Here is a 9,814-nt window from a genome sequence, read left to right as displayed (position 1 = left end):
GAACGCGTTACAGTAGACACAGAAAGAGTGAGCCTAGCCTGAGGTAGTGCAAACACGAGTCAGATCTACGTTAGGTACACAAGGTGGTGCACAAGGCATGTTTATTGTACGGATGTGGTAGCTGCCCCGCAGAGCGGAGCTCCATGTACAACAAACCCCGTGTTCAACGATCAAGAGAGACCTGTCAGAATGGAGGATCTGCACAGAGCAGAAGGTCCAGAATGGCAGGGAGAGAGACCCGTCAGAATGGAGGATCTGCACAGAGTAGAAGGTCCAGGATTGGGGGGAGAGAGAACCGCAAGAATGGAGGATCTGCACAGAGTAGAAGGTCCAGGATTGCGGTCAGAGGAAGAACACGCATATGAACTGTGCGTGGGTGAAGAACAAGCTACAGGAGAGACTCTTGTGTGTTTGCTCTGGAATGGCGTGAAAGCCGTGGCTGCGCCGTGTTTATCATGTTTTTGTTCTCGGGATGATACCCCTGAGAATAATGAGCCTGACAGTATTATCCGATGGGAGGAACGAAATGGACTTTGTTATACCCCAATTGACAAACAGCCAGACGTTACCTCAAATGGGAAAAAGGACAATACTTACCAAGATGGCGGTTCCCGCGCTCCCGGGATACCGCGTGGGCCAGCTGCAGAAAGTCTTGCAACTTTGCAGTTTGCTAATTGTTGGCCAGGATTGGCGCCAATGAGAAAACTCTACCCCGATGGGGAGTTTGGCGCGAAAGCTGGAGCCGCGCCCTCATGGACTATGACTCACTCTGCACCTGTGCTGGGTCAGCCTACAAGTCTACGAGACATCCCCCTAGTTTCAACCAGGGGGAGTGGTTTGCAGTTCCACCGGATATCGATGGAGAAAGAAGGAGGAGGGGTTGCCAAACCCGCCCCTGCCCTTCAGTTGCGAAGAGCCATTGACCAGTACAGACCTCTGAAACGAGTGCCTCCGCTGGTGAATATGGTTGAAGTTGCTGATAAAGTGGACCAGAGTCCGTTGATCTCTACGCATCCCTACTCGGCTCCAGGAGGCTTCCTGGTCATCCGTGTGGAGACTGTGGTGTGTCTTTGCCTGCAGTGCAGACTGCCGGGCGGAGCCGTGGGCAGCGAGGTCCGATGCCCCCACTGTGGACTGCAGTACATGTGGCCCATGACCACTTTTCTACCGGTACAAGCTGTGGGAGTAGCAGGAAATGTCCCGATGCCGATCGACGAACAGCCGGGAGCACTATGGAATGAGAGTGCAGGTCCCGCGGAGTCAGAGTCAGGTTCGGTGCTCCCGACGGAGAAACCCAGCCATCGGAGAGGTGATCACCGAGGAGTCCATTGCCGGTCTCCTACTGGGATGCCCAGACCGAACTGCGGGTTTGGATCCTCGGACGAGGAGTGTGCTGGGCTGTCGAGTGCGATGGTCAGAGAAAGAGACTGTCATACTATTGGTACGCCATGGAGAGATGCCGTTCCCCGTGGTGTAGAGACGCGGAGTCGAGTGTCTCCAGTACCGCGACCACCCGATCGCCGGAGTCCCACTGCCGTGGTGACTAGTGGATCGGAGGGAGGTCGATCCACCCCGACCCTGCGAGGTAGTAAGACGACACCGTGCCTATCGCAGAATAAGGGGGTGGAGGAGAAGGAAGAGCGAGTCCAGAGCCAGACTGGATCGCGCAGCAAACGGGCGTTGCCAGATGTCCTCGTGGAGGAAGAGATCCCGATTGGGGATCCAACCCAAGATGGCGTCGAAGCACGTGCGTGCGCGGAGGAGATTCCGGATGACCAGAGCGGCATCGAGTGGGAGGTGCTAGCGCCTCTGCGGTCGAGCAGCGGAAGTCGATCCCCTACTACCCGGGGGAGCGGGCGTTCGAGCCGGAGAGCAAGAAGCCCAGCTGCTGGAGTCAAGAAAGGACTTTGTGGCGAACTCAAGGCAGGTATTGCTGGAGAGCAGGTCGTAAACCTGTCAATACCTACTGTTCGGTCCCGTCCCTCAACCCCGTCCACTCCCAAAATTAGCCCCAAGGCCCTAGTTAAAGCCCCTATCCCCGTCACTCCGTCATTCGGGTCCACTTCTAGTTTGGGGGTGTCAGGGGATTCCCGGGGTCCTATCCAAGAACGGACTGGAAGCCTGGACTGGGGAACGTCCGATGATGGATCGGAGGGTGGAGGGAGGATTTCTCGACGTGGGTCGATGGCCAGCGAGAGTTATAGTGCGCTGGGTCTGGAGGGCGGACACTGGTCACAAAGTGAGAGCCAAGTGGGGCGATCTGAGGGTACGTCCGGGGTATCTTCGGGTGGGCCTGATGAGGAGTCAATAGAGGAGTCTATAGAACCTAGCTCCGAATACGGAAGGAGACTAGGTGGTGGGCCCCGTTGTACGAATGGTATGTCGCTTGGTTCGACCGCACCCGATTTATCCTAGAAAGGGAAGGGGTGGTTGAACACTGGTGGGCTGCCGGGGACTTTGATGACCAGGCATACCTTAGGGCCCTACGGGTAAGGTGGGACCGCATCCAGGCAGGCCTTATTACCCCAAGGGGATCCGCAGGGCTAGAGGACCCGGTAGAGGCAGATGAACCCCTGTCATGGGTGCTGCCCGGATCGGCTGGCAAAAGTAAGTTGTCCAGGACTTGCCGAGCTGAACGGGTTATTGTGGCTCGATACAGAAGGTCGCATGGGCTTGAATATCCCTATGTCCCGGAACCCCTAATGAGAGAAATAGAGGAGAATAGAGAAAGGTGGCTTAAAAACGATATTCAGCACTATATCGTAGATAAAGGGGGAGCCATTAAAGGAATGCAGGCCGAGCAGAGGGTGTCTCAACTTTTGCGGGTCTGGAAGATAGGACGCAGTGTGTACATGCACAAAGTGGTATATTGCAATGAGCGAGGGTTACCACGGGAATACAGTGTGACTGTGCATGATGCCGTGGGGCGGGAGGTGAAGAAGCCAGACCCTCGACATTATTATTGAGTCCCAGAATATAGTGGTCTGCTGTTTCTTTAGCGCTCCCTGCTGGTCAGTGAGTGAGATGTGCTTACATTATTATGACAATGTGATAATGTTTGCCATGTTATTTGTGTGTTCTTTTGCAGTGTTTCCTGGCGCAAGGTACACCAAATTTAGGTCCCAGCCAGGACGGTGGGTATTAACCAGGGGGAGTATGTAGCCATGCATAATAATGACTGCGTACATCTTCCCTGTTGGCAGTAAGTCCTGGTAGGTACAGGCCTGCCAACAGTAGTTATGGAGGTTTTCCCTCACACCCTGGTGTGGTGCCCTGTGTAAGGAAGGGAGTGGCTGTATGCTCTGAGTCCCTGGATAGTGACATCAGAGATGCGCCTGCCCCCTGAGGTATAAAGGGCACAGCACTGTCAGTTAAGAGTTGTTAGCCAGCAGTTGTGTGAAGCAGCTGGTAAAATGTATGCTCCTGCATAAGGGATTGGAGGAATACTTTTGTGACCCTAGTGCTGTAACTAGCGGTAGCAGAGTGACCAATCAAGTCTGTCTAAGCCACACTGTGTCCAGGGACCTGGCGCAGTGGTGATCTCCCTAGGAGAACGGGAATCCCACTTCAATACGGGAGGGCGTACCTGGCAAAGGGACAGCACGGAGAGATGTGCGGCTAGAGCCGGCAGCTGCATGGGGCAGTCTGCTACATCCCAATCCACAATAAAGATGCCAAGTTCAAAGATACCCCCGCTGTGTGAGTGTGAGATTACTCTGCAGTGGCAGTCACCACCGAGAAGGAGTTCCTCACCAGGACTATCTCCCTGCGGAAGCATAGATCCTGATGAGGTGGAGGCGCTGCACATGAAGTAAGTTGGACTCGTAACCACTACCTCAGATACCTGTCCTGCTGCCATCCTCTATAACACCAAGCGGGAGACTCAGGAGTCCTGTTACTAGCAGGTGCACCACCACACACAACCTTGTAATGGGGACCGGTTAGACTACACGGGCCAAAGTGAGATTGGGTGGGTCAGACAAGGGGGGTCCAGCCGTTACATAAACATGAAAGGAAGTAAATTGAGCAGATCCGCATGTACCTGTAGGTATCAAAAACTGTAACGGAGTCTGAATTATAGAATGTTTTGCCTACTGTGCGAATAATATCTGGTACTACTGAACTTTATAGAACGAAATACTTTATTTTTTTTTTTTTTTAATTTACAATAAGGAATAACCGCATAATATCTGCAATCATGAACAGGATTTTTTTTTCATATCTTCTGTTTCTCTCATTGATTTTTCACCAGTGTCCATTTCTAATTACAGTAGTAGCAAATTTTTGTTCTTGTTTTTTTTTTTTTTTTTATTTCGTACAATGAGCACAAAGAAAAAATGTAAACTAAAAAGAAATTGGGCTCTATACTTTCTTTGTAATTATTAACTTTCAACATGTTGAAAATATTTGATTTACTTTAGGATAATGGGGGATGGGGGCTGTGTGTGTCGGAGACATACAGTAACTTTTACAATTCAATAGTTGATTTTCTAAAGGTTGCTACCAGATGACATCTCTTGAAGTGACTGACATAAGAAAGCAAACTGCCAGCAACCTCATCTTAGTGCAACAATTTATTTTCATGGGTTAAACTTCACAGAAACATTAATTGTAATAGCAATTTGTTTGCTGCAAGATTTTAAATTGCACTCAAGGTTCTTTCACTTCCCTACGCTGCAGACCGTTTTATTTTTGTTCTGTCTTATATGCTGATCATTCTCCGCTTCTACAGACACTGTGCTCTTCCTTTTCCCTTTACATTTCTCTAACGATTGTGTGTGTGTGTATATATATACCTCTCTCTCTCTCTCTCTCTCTCTCTCTCTCACTCACCCTGTCTCTCACCCTCTCTCTCACCCTCTCTCACTCACCCACTCTCTCTCACCCACTCTCTCTCTCTCTCACCCACTCTCTCTCTCACCCCCACTCTCTCTCACCCACTCTCTCTCACCCACTCTCTCTCACCCACTCTCTCGCTCTCCCTCACCCACTCTCTCGCTCTCCCTCACCCACTCTCTCGCTCTCTCTCACCCTCTCTCTCTCTATCACCCACTCTCTCTCTCTCACCTCCTCTCTCACACCCTCTCCCTCACCCTCTCTCTCTCACCCTCTCTCTCTCAACCTCTCTCTCTCTCACCCTCTCTCTCTCACTCTTGCTCTCTCTCTCTCACCTCTCTCTCTCTCACTCACCTCCTCTCTCTCTCTCTCTCACTCACCCTCTCTCACTCACCCACTCTCTCTCACCCACTCTCACCCACTCTCTCTCTCACCCACACTCTCTCTCACCCACTCTCTCTCACCCTCTCTCTCTCTCACCCACTCTCTCTCTCTCGCTATCACCCACTCTCTCTCTCACCTCTCTCTCTCACCCTCACCCTCTCTCTCTCACCCTCTCTCTCTCTCACCTCTTCTCTCTCTCTCACCCTCTCCCTCACCCTCTCTCCCTCACCCTCTCTCTCTCACCCTCTCTCTCTCACCCTCTCTCACCCTCTCTCTCACCCTCTCTCTCTCACCCTCTCTCTCTCACCCACTCTCTCTCACTCTCTCACCCACTCTCACTCTCTCTCTCTCACCCACTCTCACTCTCTCACCCACTCTCTCTCTCTCACTCTCTCTCTCTCACCCACTCTCTCTCTCTCACCCACTCTCTCACCCACCCACTCTCTCTCTCACCAACTCTTTCTCACCCACTCTTTCTCACCCTCTCTCTCTCACCCACTCTCTCTCACCCACTCTCTCTCACCCACTCTCTCTCTCTCTCCCACCCACTCTCTCTCACCCACTCTCTCTCCCTCTCCCACCCACTCTCTCTCTCTCACCCACTCTCTCTCTCTCTCACCCACTCTCTCTCTCACCCACTCTCTCTCTCACCCACTCTCTCTCTCTCTCACCCACTCTCTCTCTCTCTCTGACCCACTCTCTCTCTCTCTGACCCACTCTCTCTCTCACCTCCTCTCTCTCTCACCTCCTCTCTCTCACCCTCTCTCTCACCCACTCTCTCTCACCCATTTTCTCTCTCCCACTCTCACCCTCTCACTCACCCTCTCTCTCACTCACCCTCTCTCACCCACTCTCTCACTCACCCACTCCCTCTCACTCACCCTCTCTCTCTCTCACCCACTCTCTCTCTCTCACCCACTCTCTCTCTCACCCACCCACTCTCTCTCTATCTCTCTCACCCACTCTCTCTCTCACCCACCCACTCTCTCTCTCTCTCACCCACACTCTCTCTCTCACCCACTCTCTCTCTCTCTCTCACCCACACTCTCTCTCTCTCTCACCCACTCTCTCGCTCTCTCTCACCCACTCTCTCGCTCTCTCTCACCCACTCTCTTGCTCTCTCTCACCCACTCTCTCGCTCTCTCTCACCCACTCTCTCTCTCACCCACTCTCTCTCTCTCACCTCCTCGCTCTCTCTCTCACCTCCTCGCTCTCTCTCTCACCCTCTCTCTCTCACCCTCTCTCTCTCACCCTCTCTCTCTCACCCACTCTCTCTCACACTCTCTCTCTCTCACCCACTCTCTCTCACACACTCTCTCTCTCACCCACTCTCTCTCTCTCTCACCCACTCTCTCTCTCTCACCCACTCTCTCTCTCTCACCCTCTCTCTCTCTCACTCATTCTCTCTCACTCACCCATTCTCTCTCTCACCCACTCTCTCTCTCTCACTCACCCTCTCTCTCACTCACCCACTCTCTCTCACTCACCCTCTCTCTCTCACTCACCCTCTCTCTCTCACTCACCCTCTCTCTCTCACCCACTCACCCTCTCTCTCTCTCACCCACTCTCGCTCTCACCCACCCTCTCGCTCTCACCCACCCTCTCTCTCTCTCATCTCCTCTCTCTCACATTCTCTCTCTCTCTCACCCACTCTCTCTCACCCACTCTCTCTCTCACTCACCCTCTCTCTCACTCACCCTCTCTCTCACTCACCCTCTCTCACTCACCCTCTCTCTCTCACACATTCTCTCTCTTACCCACTCTCACTCACCCTCTCTCTCTCACCCACTCTCTCTCACCCACTCTTTCTCTCTCACCCACTCTCTCTCTCACCCACTCTCTCTCACCCACTCTCTCTCACCCACTCTCTCTCACCCACTCTCTCTCTCACCCACTCTCTCTCTCACCCACTCTCTCTCTCTCTGACCCACTCTCTCTCTCACCCACTCTCTCTCTCACCCAATCTCTCTCTCACCCTCTCTCTCTCTCACCCACTCTCTCTCACCCACTCACTCTCTCACCCACTCTCTCTCACCTCCTCTCTCACCCTCTCTCTCTCACCCTATCTCTCACACCCACTCTCTCTCACCCACCCTATCTCTCTCTCTCACCCACTCTCTCACCCATTCTCTCTCTCTCTCACCCTCTCACTCTCTCTCTCTCACCCACTCTCTCTCTCTCTCCCACTCTCTCACTCACCCTCTCTCTCTCACTCACCCACTCTCTCTCACTCACTCACCCTCTCACTCACACTCTTTCTCTCACTCACCCTCACTCTCTCTCACCCACTCTCTCTTTCACCCACCCACTTTCTCTCTATCTCTCTCACCCACCCACTCTCTCTCACCCACCCACTCTCTCTCACTCACCCACTCTCTCTCACTCACTCACCCTCTCTCTCACTCACCCTCTCTCTCTCTCACCCACTCTCTCTCACCCACTCTCTCACCCACCCACTCTCTCTCTATCTCTCTCACCCACCCACCCACTCTCTCTCTCTCACCCAGCCACTCTCTCTCTCTCACACCTCCTCTCTCTCACCCACTTTCTCTCTCACCCACCCACTCTCTCTCTTTCACGCCTCCTCTCTCCTCACCCACTCTCTCTCATCCACCCTCTTTGTCACTCACCCACTCTCTCTCTCTCACTCACCCTCTCTCTCACCCATTCTCTCTCTCACCCACTCTCTCTCACTCACCCTCTCGCTCTCTCTCACTCACCCTCTCTCGCTCTCTCTCACTCACCCTCTCTCTCCCACTCTCTATCTCACCCACTCTTTCTCTCTCAAATCAAATCAGCTTTATTGGCATGACGAAAGAACATTTCAGTATTGCCAAAGCGTGAATAATAGGGGGTGGGGGACAATAATTACACGAATACTAGGGATAGGGTATAATGATTGCATGGTATATGGGTAACAGTTTCACACAGGGGTGTGGGGGTTAGTGTACGTTTCTCAGCTTGTGGCAGGTGCTGATGTAGTGTGCAGCCAGTTCTGCTGTGGTTTCATCTTCTCCCAGGAGGATCGCTATTTTTTGGTTCTCTTCTGTATTATTAAAGTTCTGGATAACAACAGTGAGTTTCTCTAGGTGGGCACTCCTCACTTCAGAGTATTGTGTGCAACGCAACAGGAAGTGAGTTTCATCTTCTACCTCACGTAGCTCACATCTTTGGCACAGTCTCATCTCCCGGGGCTTCCAGTTCCGTCTGTGCCTGCCTGTTTCTATTTCTAGGCTGTGGGCACTTATTCTGTACTGGCTCAGGGTCTGTCTCTGTTTTGGGTCTTTTACCTTCAATAGGTAGGGTGCCAAAGTGTATTCTCTCTGTAGGATGTGGTAGGTCTCCAGCTTCTTTGAGCATTGGATATCATTTTCCCATCTTGTCACATACTGCTTCTTTATTTCGTTGGCGATTGAGTTGATTTCTTTTTTAGGCAGGTTGTTAATCTGTGTGGGGTTTTGTCCTTGGAGTGAGAGGACAAGTTGTTTGATGGCACAGGGTTTAGTGAGGAGGTCCTGGCTTTGCATTGCTCTGTAGCAGTAAGACTGTGGTTGGCTCTTGTTTAGATGAGCCCAGAATGTCAGTGCTCTCTAATGTACCGTGAGCAGTAGAGGAAAGCGGCCCAGCTCAGCCCGGCATATATTGTTTGATGTACTCCTGTGTACTTGAAGGTATTTGCAGAATTCCAGATGCAGTATTTCTGTTGGGCTGGTATCCCATTTTGTGGAGTGTGGGTATGTTACAGGGCCCCACACCTCGCTGCCATACAGAAGGATGGGTGTGATGATGCTGTTGAATATTTTCTCCCAGATTCTTATTGGTGGTTGGAGGTGGTACATCTGTTTCCTTATTGCATAAAATGCTCTGCGGGCCTTCTCCTTCAGTGTATTTATGGCCAGGTTGAATTTCCCTGATGAGCTTATTGTTAGACCAAGGTATGTGTAGCTCGTTGTCTGTTCCAGTGCATTGTCGTCCAGTGTGAATTGAGATATGGTTGGATGTTTTTTTTATTTTTTTTGGAATACCATTATTCTGGTTTTTTCTAGGTTCACAGAGAGTACCCAGGTCTGGTTGAATTTTTCTAGTATTGCCAGTTTCTGTTGGAGGCCTTGTTCTGTTGGAGACAGCAGGAGCAGGTCGTCTGCGTATAGTAGAGACTTAATCTCAGTTCCAGCCAAGTTGAGCCCAGGTGCTGAGGAGGATTCTAGGGCTGCTGCGAGCTCATTGATGTAGATGTTAAAAAGTGTGGGACTCAGGCTGCAGCCCTGTCTAACTCCACGGCCTTGATGGAAGAAGTCTGTCCTTTTGTTATTTACTTCCATGCAGCATTTGTTTTCAGAGTACATACTTTTGATCGTGTCGTATGTTCTCCCCCCTATTCCGCTCTCTAGTATTTTCAGCAATAGGCCTGGATGCCAGATGGAGTCGAAGGCTTTTTTGAAGTCCACAAAGCAAGCAAAGATTTTGCCCTTGTTGGTGTTGTGGACGTGTTTATTGATTAGGCTGTGTAGGGTATAGATGTGATCCGTGGTGCGGTGGTTTGGCAGGAAGCCTGTCTGGCTCTTACTCAGTACATTCTTCTCTGTCAGGAAGG

Source organism: Ascaphus truei, chromosome 5 (genome assembly GCF_040206685.1).
Source record: "Ascaphus truei isolate aAscTru1 chromosome 5, aAscTru1.hap1, whole genome shotgun sequence".
In the NCBI taxonomy this organism is placed as follows: Eukaryota; Metazoa; Chordata; class Amphibia; order Anura; family Ascaphidae; genus Ascaphus; species Ascaphus truei.
Note: the sequence above shows the minus strand (reverse complement) of the source record.